This window comes from Bufo bufo, chromosome 6 (genome assembly GCF_905171765.1).
Source record: "Bufo bufo chromosome 6, aBufBuf1.1, whole genome shotgun sequence".
In the NCBI taxonomy this organism is placed as follows: Eukaryota; Metazoa; Chordata; class Amphibia; order Anura; family Bufonidae; genus Bufo; species Bufo bufo.
This window is the reverse complement of record NC_053394.1, coordinates 97,160,419-97,171,631: the sequence shown is the minus strand read 5'-3', so window position 1 is coordinate 97,171,631 and position 11,213 is coordinate 97,160,419.

Below are 11,213 nucleotides of genomic sequence, written 5' to 3'. Positions count from 1 at the left end.
CAGACCCCCACCGATCTGATATTGATGACCCATCATGAATATAGCTCATCAATATCTGCAAATGCAGTGGCCTTATATGTGTAATATATAACATGTAGCATGTTATGTGATGTACTAGTAATGTGATGCACGAGTATACAGTGCAGATATTGGAACATCACATTGCAGTACATATACATAATATACACAGTGGCGTAGCTATAGGGGTCGCAATTGCGACCGGGCCCCTAAGTCAGAGGGGCCCATGGGGCCCCCTCCAGGAGAGATAGATGTGGCAGCGGGCAGCATCGCTATAGCAGCGCCACTGGGCCCGGTCCGCCTGCTGAGGATGCGGCCTTACCCCCTCCCCGATCCCCCCCCCCATCATTGGTTGCAGCGGCAGTTCCGATCGGAGTCCCAGCAGTGTAATGGCAGCCAGAACGCTACTGAAATCCTCGCTGCCATGGCCAGTTACTCTGCAGCATACTTACATGCGCTGTCGCCGCCGGGCGCTCCTCCTTCTTGTAACTCATCACAGTTCTGTGCGGCGCATTGCTATAAGCATAAGCAATGCGCCGCACAGACCTGTAAGTTACAAGAAGAAGGAGCACCCGGCGGCCACCGCGCAAGTAAGTATTCTGCTGACTAACTGACCATGGCAGCCAGGACTTCAGTAGCGTCCTGGCTGCCATGGTAACCGATCGGAGCCCCAGCATTACACTGCTGGGACTCCGATTGGAACTGCCGCTGCCACCAATGTTGGGGGCGGGGGGTTGGGGGAGGGCGCACTGCTCACAATGATTATAATACTGGGGGGGAGGGCTTGCACTGCCCACCAATGATTATAATACTGGGGGGGCGCACTGCCCACCAATGATTTTATTACTGGGGGGAGGGCTTGCACTGCCCACCAATGATTATAATACTGGGGGGGGGGCGCACTGCCCACCAATGATTTTATTACCGGGGAGAGGGCGCACTGCCCACTAATGATTTTAATGCTGGGGGGGAGGGCTTGCACTGCCCACCAGTGATTATAATACTGGAGGGGGCGCACTGCCCACCAATGATTTTAATACCGGCGAGGGCGCACTGCCCACCAATGATTTTAATACAGGGGAGGGGGGGAGGGCGTACTGCCCACCAATGATTTTAAAACCGGGGAGGGTGCACTGCCCACCAATGATTTTAATACCGGGGAGGGTGCACTGGGGGCTGATTGACAGGCACTGGAGGCTGATGGAGAGGCATTGACTGGGGGCTGCTGGTGAGAGGCACTGGGAGCTGATTGAGAGGCACTGGGAGCTGATTGAGAGGCACTGGGGACTGATTGAGAGGCACTGGGGACTGATTGAGAGGCACTGGGGGCTGGTGAGAGGCACTGGGGGCTGGTGAGAGGCACTGGGGGCTAATGGAGAGGCACTGGGGGCTGGCGAGAGGCACTGGGGGCTGGTGAGAGGCACTGGGGGCTGATGTAGAGGCTACCGGGGGCTGCTATGAGGCTACTGGGGGCTGCTATAAGGCTACTGGGGGCTGTTATAAGGCATGGGGCTCTTATCTGAGGTCTGATTGGGGGTCATTCATATTGGGGTCTGAGCTGAGGTGTTATCTGAGGTCTTATTGGAGTCTTATTAGCATTGGGGATCTTATTGGGGCTGTTAGCTGAGGTCTGATTAACATTGGGGGTCTGATTGGTGGTCTGACCTGAGGTATAATGAAAAATATTTTTTTTCCGGAGCAGCTTGGAGAAAAAAGGCCTCACAGTCTCCCACACTCCTTCTGCCCGGCCAAACCAGCCAGCACCCCTCAGGCCAAGCCAGCCAGCACCCTTCAGGCCAAGCCAGCCAGCACCCCTCAGGCCAAGCCTGCAAAGCACCCCTGAGGCCAAGCCAGCCAGCACCCCTGAGGCCAAGCCTGCCAGCACCCGTGAGGCCAAGCCTGCCAGCACCCGTGAGGCCAAGCCTGTCAGCACCCCTGAGTCTTCAGAACTGTAAGTAAATTATATATAAGGGGAGCTTATAATATGAAAGAGACGAATTATGTCTGAACAGATTCAGCAATACAACAAATTCCAGTTTTTTTTATGTTGCACTGAATTTTCTGAGGGGGGAGGGGTGGCAGTGGATCTTGAGGGAGTTCCCACACTTTTTTCTCAGGACTTGACCCCTGGAGTGGTCCCGCAGTCTGGGTGGCAGTTCTGACTAGTCCTACTTAAATACACAGACATTCAGAGTCATACATTTCCTACACTGGCACAAATGCGTTGCCAGTGACCAACTGTCTGTGCTCAGTCCTACACGTAACCGTCGTAAGTGCATGAGGACCTGCGGATGTGGCGGCGAGGTCTGAGAGGTATGTGGGGGTGGGAGATCCGGGAGGGGGCCCATAATTTTTTTTTTGCTATGGGGCCCAGTCATTTCTAGCTACGCCCCTGAATATACAGTATATTACTTGGGCAGCATGTACCACCATCAGTCCAGGGCAGCTGAGGGCCTGGGTGGACAAGTGAGGCAGGCTGAAGCTGAGGGCAGCAGCTAGAAGGCCCCTGGCATTGACTGACAGATGATGGCCCCACTCAGCAGCCTGGCAGCAGGACACAGGAGTGAGGCAGAGCATCAGCCTAGCTCCGCACTGGCAGTTGCTGTGAAGTCAGCCGCGGCGCCCATATGCTAGGTGATGTCGCTGTGACACAGACAGCTACGTTCTGACGTTTGCCAGCCTCAAGATTAAGAGAAGACCACGTGAGTCAGTCCTTAACCACCAGCTTTCATTATAGGTCTTCCATACCTACCTATAATGGAAGCGGCCACCCCTATGATGTCATTAAATACCACGATAGTCACCGAGCGGCATGACGTAGGGGTGCGTGTCGTGCTTCTCCCTACGCCGCCTCCACCTCTCTCCATGCCTCCTGCTCTGCCTCCTGCTCTGATGCGGTACGCGGAGCCCTGCGAGTGACCAGCTGGGAGAGCGTGCACTTCTGTCTCAAATCGGGAGCTGCCTTGGGTGGAATACGGGATCCGGCATTCCGGCATGGGCCCTGGGGGACGACGCTCTGACCCTTTCATCGGTCGAGGCTATACTCCTGGACGCAGTGGCTAAGTGATGGATCCTGTGCTGTACGGCTGAGGTCCCCACGATGTACGGCTGAGGTACAGTTTTCCTACCTTGAGTGGATGTCGGGAGACAGTGCGACCCGTCTGGAGCCGGAGTGTGCGCCACGCTTTGTCGTAGCCCCGTCGATCCTATGGTGGATATCTTGTGCCCCTTCCATCCTGGCCCTGCTGACCTTGCGGTGGAGTCCGGTGAGCCGCACGCACCGCTGTGCTTTTCTTTCTTCTGACTGTCCGCTGGCTGCGAGCGAGCGGTGGTGATTGGCTGTAGACGTTGGTTGAGCCGTTGTCACGGAACCATGAACCAGACGTACAACAAGAGATAAGGAAAATAAGAAGGCTTTATTGAAAATAAAGCTGTAAAGCAAAAGTCCAAACGGATGGTGAAACCGAAGCAGAGTCTTTGAGAGGCCAGGGGTCAGGAACCAGAAGGGTAGTCAGACGAAGCCAGGATCAGGAACCAGCAGGGTAGTCAGACGAAGCCAGGATCAGGAACCAGAAGCAGCAGCAGTCTTAGAAGCATGTGAACACAGGAGGACCAAGCAGGGAACTGAAGCCACAGACCTCCTATATATATGAGCTAGGCATCCAGCTCCTCCCAGTGGGAAGGAGGAGCCGCAGGGTGGAAGGCTACAAGAAACCCAGAAACCAAGATGGCCGCCAGCACATGTCAAACGAAGGAGAACAGCAAGAAGGTAAGACCATGACAGTACCTCCCCCTCAAGGGCCCCTCCTCCGCGGAGCAAAAAACGGTTTCTGAGGGAAGCGTGCGTGGAAGGCTCGGAGCAAGGCAGGAGCATGGACATCTGCGGAGGGAACCCAGGAACGCTCCTCTGGACCATAACCACGCCAATGGACCAAAAACTGCACCCGACCGCGGACCAGGCGTGAGTCCAGGATATTGCTCACCTCATACTCCTCACGATTGCCCACTCGGACCGGACGAGGCCGAGGAACCGAGGAAGTGAAACGATTACACACCAGTGGCTTCAACAGGGAGACAATAAACACGTTAGAGATCCGCATGCCAGGAGGAAGCGCAAGGGCATAGGCTACCGGGTTTACCCTGCGAAGCACTCGGAAGGGACCAACAAAGCGAGGCGCCAGCTTGGGAGTGGGCACTCGAAGGTTGAGGTTGCGGGTGGACAACCATACACGGTCTCCGACCTGGTAGGAAGGAGCAGGCGCTCGTCTGCGATCAGCCTGGAGTCTCTGGCGCTGCGCAGAGGCCTCAAGGGACTTCTGGATCTGTACCCAAGAAGCACGTAGGACGGAAAGGTGATCCTCCACAGCCGGAATATCCTGGGGAGAGAATACCTCCGGTAACACGGCAGGTTGGAACCCATAATTGGCCATGAAGGGAGACGTCCCAGAGGAAGAGTTTACCGCCGTGTTCCTGGCAAACTCAGCCCAAGGCAGGAGGTCAACCCAATTGTCTTGGTGATCGGAGACATAGCAACGAAGGAATTGCTCCAAGGCCTGATTGGATCGTTCTGCGGCCCCATTGGACTGAGGGTGGTAGGCCGAGGAGAAGGAGAGATGAATCCCCAACTGGGAGCAAAAGGCGCGCCAGAACCTGGACACAAACTGACTCCCCCGATCCGACACGATCTCCTTGGGCAAACCGTGCAACCGGAAGACCTCCCTGGCAAAAATCGTGGCCAACTCTTGTGCAGAGGGTAACTTCTTGAGAGGAACACAGTGGCACATTTTGGAAAACCGATCCACAATCATGAGAATGACCGTATGGCCTCGGGATGCAGGGAGGTCCACAATAAAATCCATCCCCAGGTGTGACCATGGGCGCTCCCCGGTGGCTATGGGTTGCAGAAGGCCCAACGGAAGGTGCCGAGGGGACTTACTCTGGGCACAAACGGAGCATGCCGCTACATATGCGGCGATGTCGGAACGTAGGGAAGGCCACCAGAACAGACGTGAAACAGCCCAGGACAGCTGATTCTTTCCAGGATGCCCCGCGGTCTTGGAGTTATGGTAGGTTCGCAACAACCGAGTGCGCAACTCCTCAGGCACAAAACATCTGCCGTTGGGTCTCCCAGAGGGAGCACCAGATTGAGCCGCCAAAATCTGCTCACCCAGGGGAGAGGTCAGGCTGGTGCGAATGGCGGCCAGGATCTGATTCGGAGGTATGACCGAAGTCGGAATCGACTCCTCCCTGGACAGCTCGGAGTACTGCCGTGATAGGGCATCCGCCCTGATGTTCTTGGAACCGGGTAGGTAGGAGACCACGTAATTAAAACGTGACAAGAACAGAGCCCATCTGGCCTGACGTGGTGTCAATCTCTTGGCCTCAGAAAGGTAGGTCAGATTCTTATGGTCCGTCAGGATGAGAACCGGAACCACCGAACCCTCGAGCAAGTGCCTCCATTCTTTAAGGGCCTGCACGATGGCCAATAACTCCCTGTCACCAATCTGATAGTTGCACTCCGCGGAAGACAGTTTCCGGGAGTAAAACCCACAAGGAAGCAGAGGAACCTCTGGTGTTCTACGCTGAGACAGAAGAGCGCCTACTCCCGTCTCAGACGCGTCCACCTCGAGGACAAAGGGCAACCCAGGGTTGGGATGCGACAGAATCGGAGCCGACACAAAAGCGGACTTTAGGGCCTCAAAAGTTCGGATGGCCTCGAGCGGCCAGACCTGGGAATTACTGCCCTTCCTGGTCAGATCCGTGAGAGGCTTGGCCAGCATGGAAAAGTCCCTGATGAACTTCCGATAATAATTGGCGAAGCCCAAAAAGCGCTGCAGGGAACGAAGACCTCTGGGCTGGGGCCACTGTAAGACAGCCGAAACCTTCTCAGGATCCATGGAGAACCCCTCAGCGGAAATGATGTAACCTAAGAAGGTTACCTGGGATCGGTGAAATTCGCATTTCTCAAGCTTACCGAACAGCTTGTTCTCTCGTAACCGTTGCAACACTCGTCTGACATCCAGAATGTGGGCCTCCATGGATTCAGAATATACCAAGATGTCATCCAAATAGACCACCACACACTGCTGCAACAGGTCACGGAAAATATCGTTGATGAATTCCTGAAAGACTGCGGGCGCATTGCACAACCCAAAGGGCATAACCAAGGATTCATAATGACCGGTCCTGGTGTTAAACGCGGTCTTCCACTCATCGCCCGCCTTGATCCTTACCAGGTTATATGCCGCCCTCAGGTCGAGTTTGGTAAAGACCGTGGCCCCTTTAAGGCGATCGAACAGCTCGGAAATCAAGGGTATCGGGTAAGCGTTCTTGATCGTGATGCGATTGAGACCCCTGTAATCGATGCAAGGCCTCAACTCACCGCCCTTCTTTTTCACAAAGAAAAATCCAGCCCCTGCCGGGGACGAGGATTTGCGAATGTGTCCGCGTGAAAGCGCCTCCCTCACGTACTCCTCCATGGCCTCATTCTCCGCTACCGACAGTGGATAGACTTTGCCACGAGGAGGAACGGCACCAGGTTGTAACTCTATGGCACAATCGTATGGGCGGTGCGGAGGTAGGGCAACCGCGCGCACCTTATCGAATACATCCCGGTACTCCTCGTATTCAGGAGGCAACAGAGAGTCCGAGGAAGTACACAGCAACTTGACAGACCCATGGATGCAACTAGCCCCACACTGCGGTGACCACGAGAGGATCTCGGCCGATCTCCAATCAAAAGTCGGATTATGCTTCTGGAGCCAGGGGTACCCCAAGACCACCGAGTAGTGTGGAGACGAAATAACCTGGAGGCAGACCGACTCTCTGTGAACGGCACCAATGGCTATCCCCACTGGAAGGGTCTCATGAGTCACGTGTGGCGGCAGAAGGGGTCTGCCGTCTATCGCCTCAAGAGCCAGTGGGGAACCTCGAGCCTGCAGAGGAATGGAATTGGCGGCAGCGAACACACTATCAATGAACAAACCACCAGCACCAGAGTCCACCAACGCCTGGGTCGTCACCGAGCCCCCGACCCAGGAGAGGACAACAGTATTCAGTGGTTTGTCAACACGGGAAACCGGGGACGAGGAGACTCCACCCAAGATCTGCCCCCGACAGGATCTCAGGTGCGAGCGTTTTCCCGGACGGTTCGGACATGCCAACCGAAAATGCCCACCGAGACCACAGTACATGCATCGGCCCTCGCGTCTCCGGAGTACCCTCTCCCCCTCGGACAGGCGAGCAAACCCCAGCTGCATGGGTTCACCCCCAGACAAGTCATCCCCAGGAGGCGTGGGAGGAGAGGGAGGCACGGGTGGGACAGCAAACGTAGGCGCCAATCTGTTAGAAGACCTCCGCAGGCTCTCCTTAAAGGAAGGTCTCTCCCTGAGTCTGGTGTCAATCAAAATCAGGAAAGAAATAAGAGACTCGAGCTCCACTGGTAGGTCCTTAGCTGCAACCTCATCCTTCAAGGCATCCGAGAGACCATGAGAGAAAGCAGCGACCAGAGCCTCATTATTCCAGCCCACCTCTGCTGCCAGGGTACGAAACTCAATGGCGTATTCAGCTACGGATCGTGAACCCTGTCTGATGGACATAAGGAGCTTCGCAGCAGAGGCAGCACGAGCCGGCACATCGAATACCTTCCGAAGAGAAGCAACAAAACCGGAAAACTCGGCAACCACCGGATTGTTGTTCTCCCATAAAGGGCTGGCCCAGGCCAAGGCCTTGTCCGAGAGCAGCGAGATCAAGAAGCCCACCTTTGATCTCTCAGTAGGAAAGGCATGTGGCAGCAACTCAAAATAAATGCCCACCTGGTTAAGGAAACCTCGGCACTGAGTTGGCTCTCCCCCAAAGCGCTGTGGAAGAGGGGCAGAACCGGTCATACCCCGAAACACCGCAGGCGCAACAACAGGTGTCGGGGTAGACTCTGGCGCAACAACCGGAGCGGCAGTAGGAGCGACAACCGACCCATCGGCAATGGGAGCGAAATGAGCCGTGCGTTCAAGCAGGGTTAGCAACGCCACAGCGAACCGACCCAACAGGTGATCCTGCTGATCAAGTCTGGCAACCAGCATGGGTAGCGAGGATGGCCCTGTACCGTCAGAATTCATGGCTTGGTCCTAATGTCACGGAACCATGAACCAGACGTACAACAAGAGATAAGGAAAATAAGAAGGCTTTATTGAAAATAAAGCTGTAAAGCAAAAGTCCAAACGGATGGTGAAACCGAAGCAGAGTCTTTGAGAGGCCAGGGGTCAGGAACCAGAAGGGTAGTCAGACGAAGCCAGGATCAGGAACCAGCAGGGTAGTCAGACGAAGCCAGGATCAGGAACCAGAAGCAGCAGCAGTCTTAGAAGCATGTGAACACAGGAGGACCAAGCAGGGAACTGAAGCCACAGACCTCCTATATATATGAGCTAGGCATCCAGCTCCTCCCAGTGGGAAGGAGGAGCCGCAGGGTGGAAGGCTACAAGAAACCCAGAAACCAAGATGGCCGCCAGCACATGTCAAACGAAGGAGAACAGCAAGAAGGTAAGACCATGACAGCCGTGAGTGGGGTCTGTGTTCTGTGGCCTCTGGAGCGAGGTCCCTCACCCGGATTTGATGTTTGGTATGCTTGTGAGGAGTGGAGACCACGGGTGGAGGCTTGCTGTCCCCCACTGTCCCATCAGCAACTGCTAGGTGTACTTTCGGATGTACCAGAGGTCTTGGGCTGATTGACTGGACAACCTTTTTGGCCCGATTTCCTGGGTGGACCAGCTCTATTTGGGGGGCTCTAATGGTCGGGCCGGACTATGGGGTTTAAGAAGGCATTCCCCTGATCTACTATAGTGGTCCCATGCGCTCAAAATATATTACCCCTATAGGACTTTTATGTAATAAGCCCTTTGGTCCCATAGTGATCCGGGGTTGATTCCTATCTATGCCGGTGGATTATATTATATCTTTATCCCGTGCGAAAGGAGTCCCGCATTTGTATAGCGGGTTTCCTAAGATGGTATAGCGGTGGGAGGGGGCCCACATATTGTGGATATTTTTATGCCTGTGCCTTAGTTTAGCAGGCCCCCTGGTTCTATTCCTGTCTCTTACTTATATTTAGTTCGCTCCTGGAAGCCAGGCGCAATACGTATTTGTAATTAAATTAATTAAAAGACATTAATTAGTGGCCCTGCCACATACTGCTACGAACATGACTCTTATAGAATGAATACCAGCTATATCTGAGTTTGTCAGGAACCGCTCTCTGTTCTAGGGGTTGATCTTTATATAAGTATTTGTAACCTTTTACAGCCTTTCTATTTTAGGGACGTAATTTAGTATTTACTGCGCAAGTATTTTGTGTGTAGGGGTACGTTTCTATTTATTTAGCTTAAAAAATGCCACCAAAGTTCCGTAAATCAGGAGGAGTGACTTCCCCAAAAGGAGGATCAGGGGGGAGCCCACAGGCCCGATTAGATAATTTTTTGAAGTCACCACCACCTAAAACTAGAGGAGGGGTACACAGGTCTACCGCCCAGACCGAGTCAGGATTAGAAATTCCTGATCAGTTAGAACGGGGTTTATCAAAGGTCAGTTCCTCCCATAGTGAAGGTTTCGATAGTATTAATAAAAAACTCCAAGATATACTGGGTGTAGTAAACGCTACTAATACCTCGGTGGCAGAGTTGACCTCTTCCCTTTCAGTTGTTCAAGGTGATGTCACCATAATAAGAGACGAAATGGTGAAATTGAGACTAAAGGTGAAGGAGTTGGAATCCGCAGTCAACTCTGTCACCGTAGAGAATGGTCTATTAAAGAACAGATTAGAAGAGGTAGATTAAGACCGCTCTTGGTTAAGAAGGAAAGTGGTTGAACTGGAGGACAGATCTCGTAGATATAACCTGCGGTTAGTAGGGTTCCCAGAAGGGGCAGAACAGGATAACCCGTCGAATTTCATTCAGAAATGGCTGGTAGAGAATCTGGGACCAGACTATGACGTGTCTACCTTCTGTGTGGAAAGAGCCCATAGAATCCCCTTTAAAAAACCTCCTCCAGGGGCCCCTCCTAGGGCTATCCTGGCAAAATTTGTTTGCTCAAAGGATCGGGATTGGGTCCTTAGACGCAAAAGAGAAATAGCAGACACACAATTTAACGGTAATTTGATATCAATCTTTCCTGATTTTTCGCGAGAAACTCAAAATAAAAGAAGAACCTTCTCTGATGTGAAAAAAAGATTGATGGCAGCTAAGATTAACTATTCAATGTTATACCCCGCTAAATTGAGAGTGGTATATAATGATTCGGTGCGGTTCTTTTCCACACAGACGGAAGTGGCACAATGGCTGGACTTGAAGGGTCTATGAGTGGCGCGGAAGGCAGGTGAGGCGGGAGGTTAATGAGGGGAGGTGGCGGGGGGGAGGTTTGGTGGAAGGAGAGAGGATGATGGGTATTGTGAAATGCCCTGTCAACCAGATAGGGGGTTTTTTGGGGGGGGGTTTAAGGGAGGGATTGGCTGCCGTCGTTTGCTGTGTAGATTCGCGTGCTTCTCCGTTAAGGAAGGGGGTTTTGGAAAGCTCATTTATTATTAGGATATGCCGTGTAACATTCTATTTTGGAATGTGAGAGGGTTGGGAGACAGGGTGAAGAGGACGGTGGTGTTTGACCTTGTAGTCCGCCACCTGCCGGCGATTGTGGTACTGCTAGAGACCCATGCTACATTAGACAGGATTTACACATTGAAAAGGAAATGGGCATCTCTTGAGTACCACGCTTGCTACTCTTCTTATGCAAGAGGGATTAGTGTTTATATTCATCACGGGATGGAGTACCAACCGCTAGATAATTTGATTGATAAAGAGGGTAGATTTGTATTTCTCCATGGGTATTGGAAAGGGCAGGAGGTCATTTTGGCTTTTATTTACATTCCCCCTCCATTTAATGCAACGGTGTTTGCACTGCTAGTGCAATATATATCTACAAAAAATCAATGTGCGCTTTTTGTGGCAGGTGATTTCAATGCAGTACCGGATCCTGAGTTGGATCGGTTCTCGTCGGTCTCCGGGCGCGGCCGCGCAGGATCCCCCTTGACTACTATATGCCAGGAGTTGGCGCTGGTTGATATCTGGCGCCACCTATATGGCAATAAAAAAATCTTTTCATGTTTTAGCCAGTCATTCGGGTCAATGTCCCGTATAGATTTGGCGTTCGCAAGT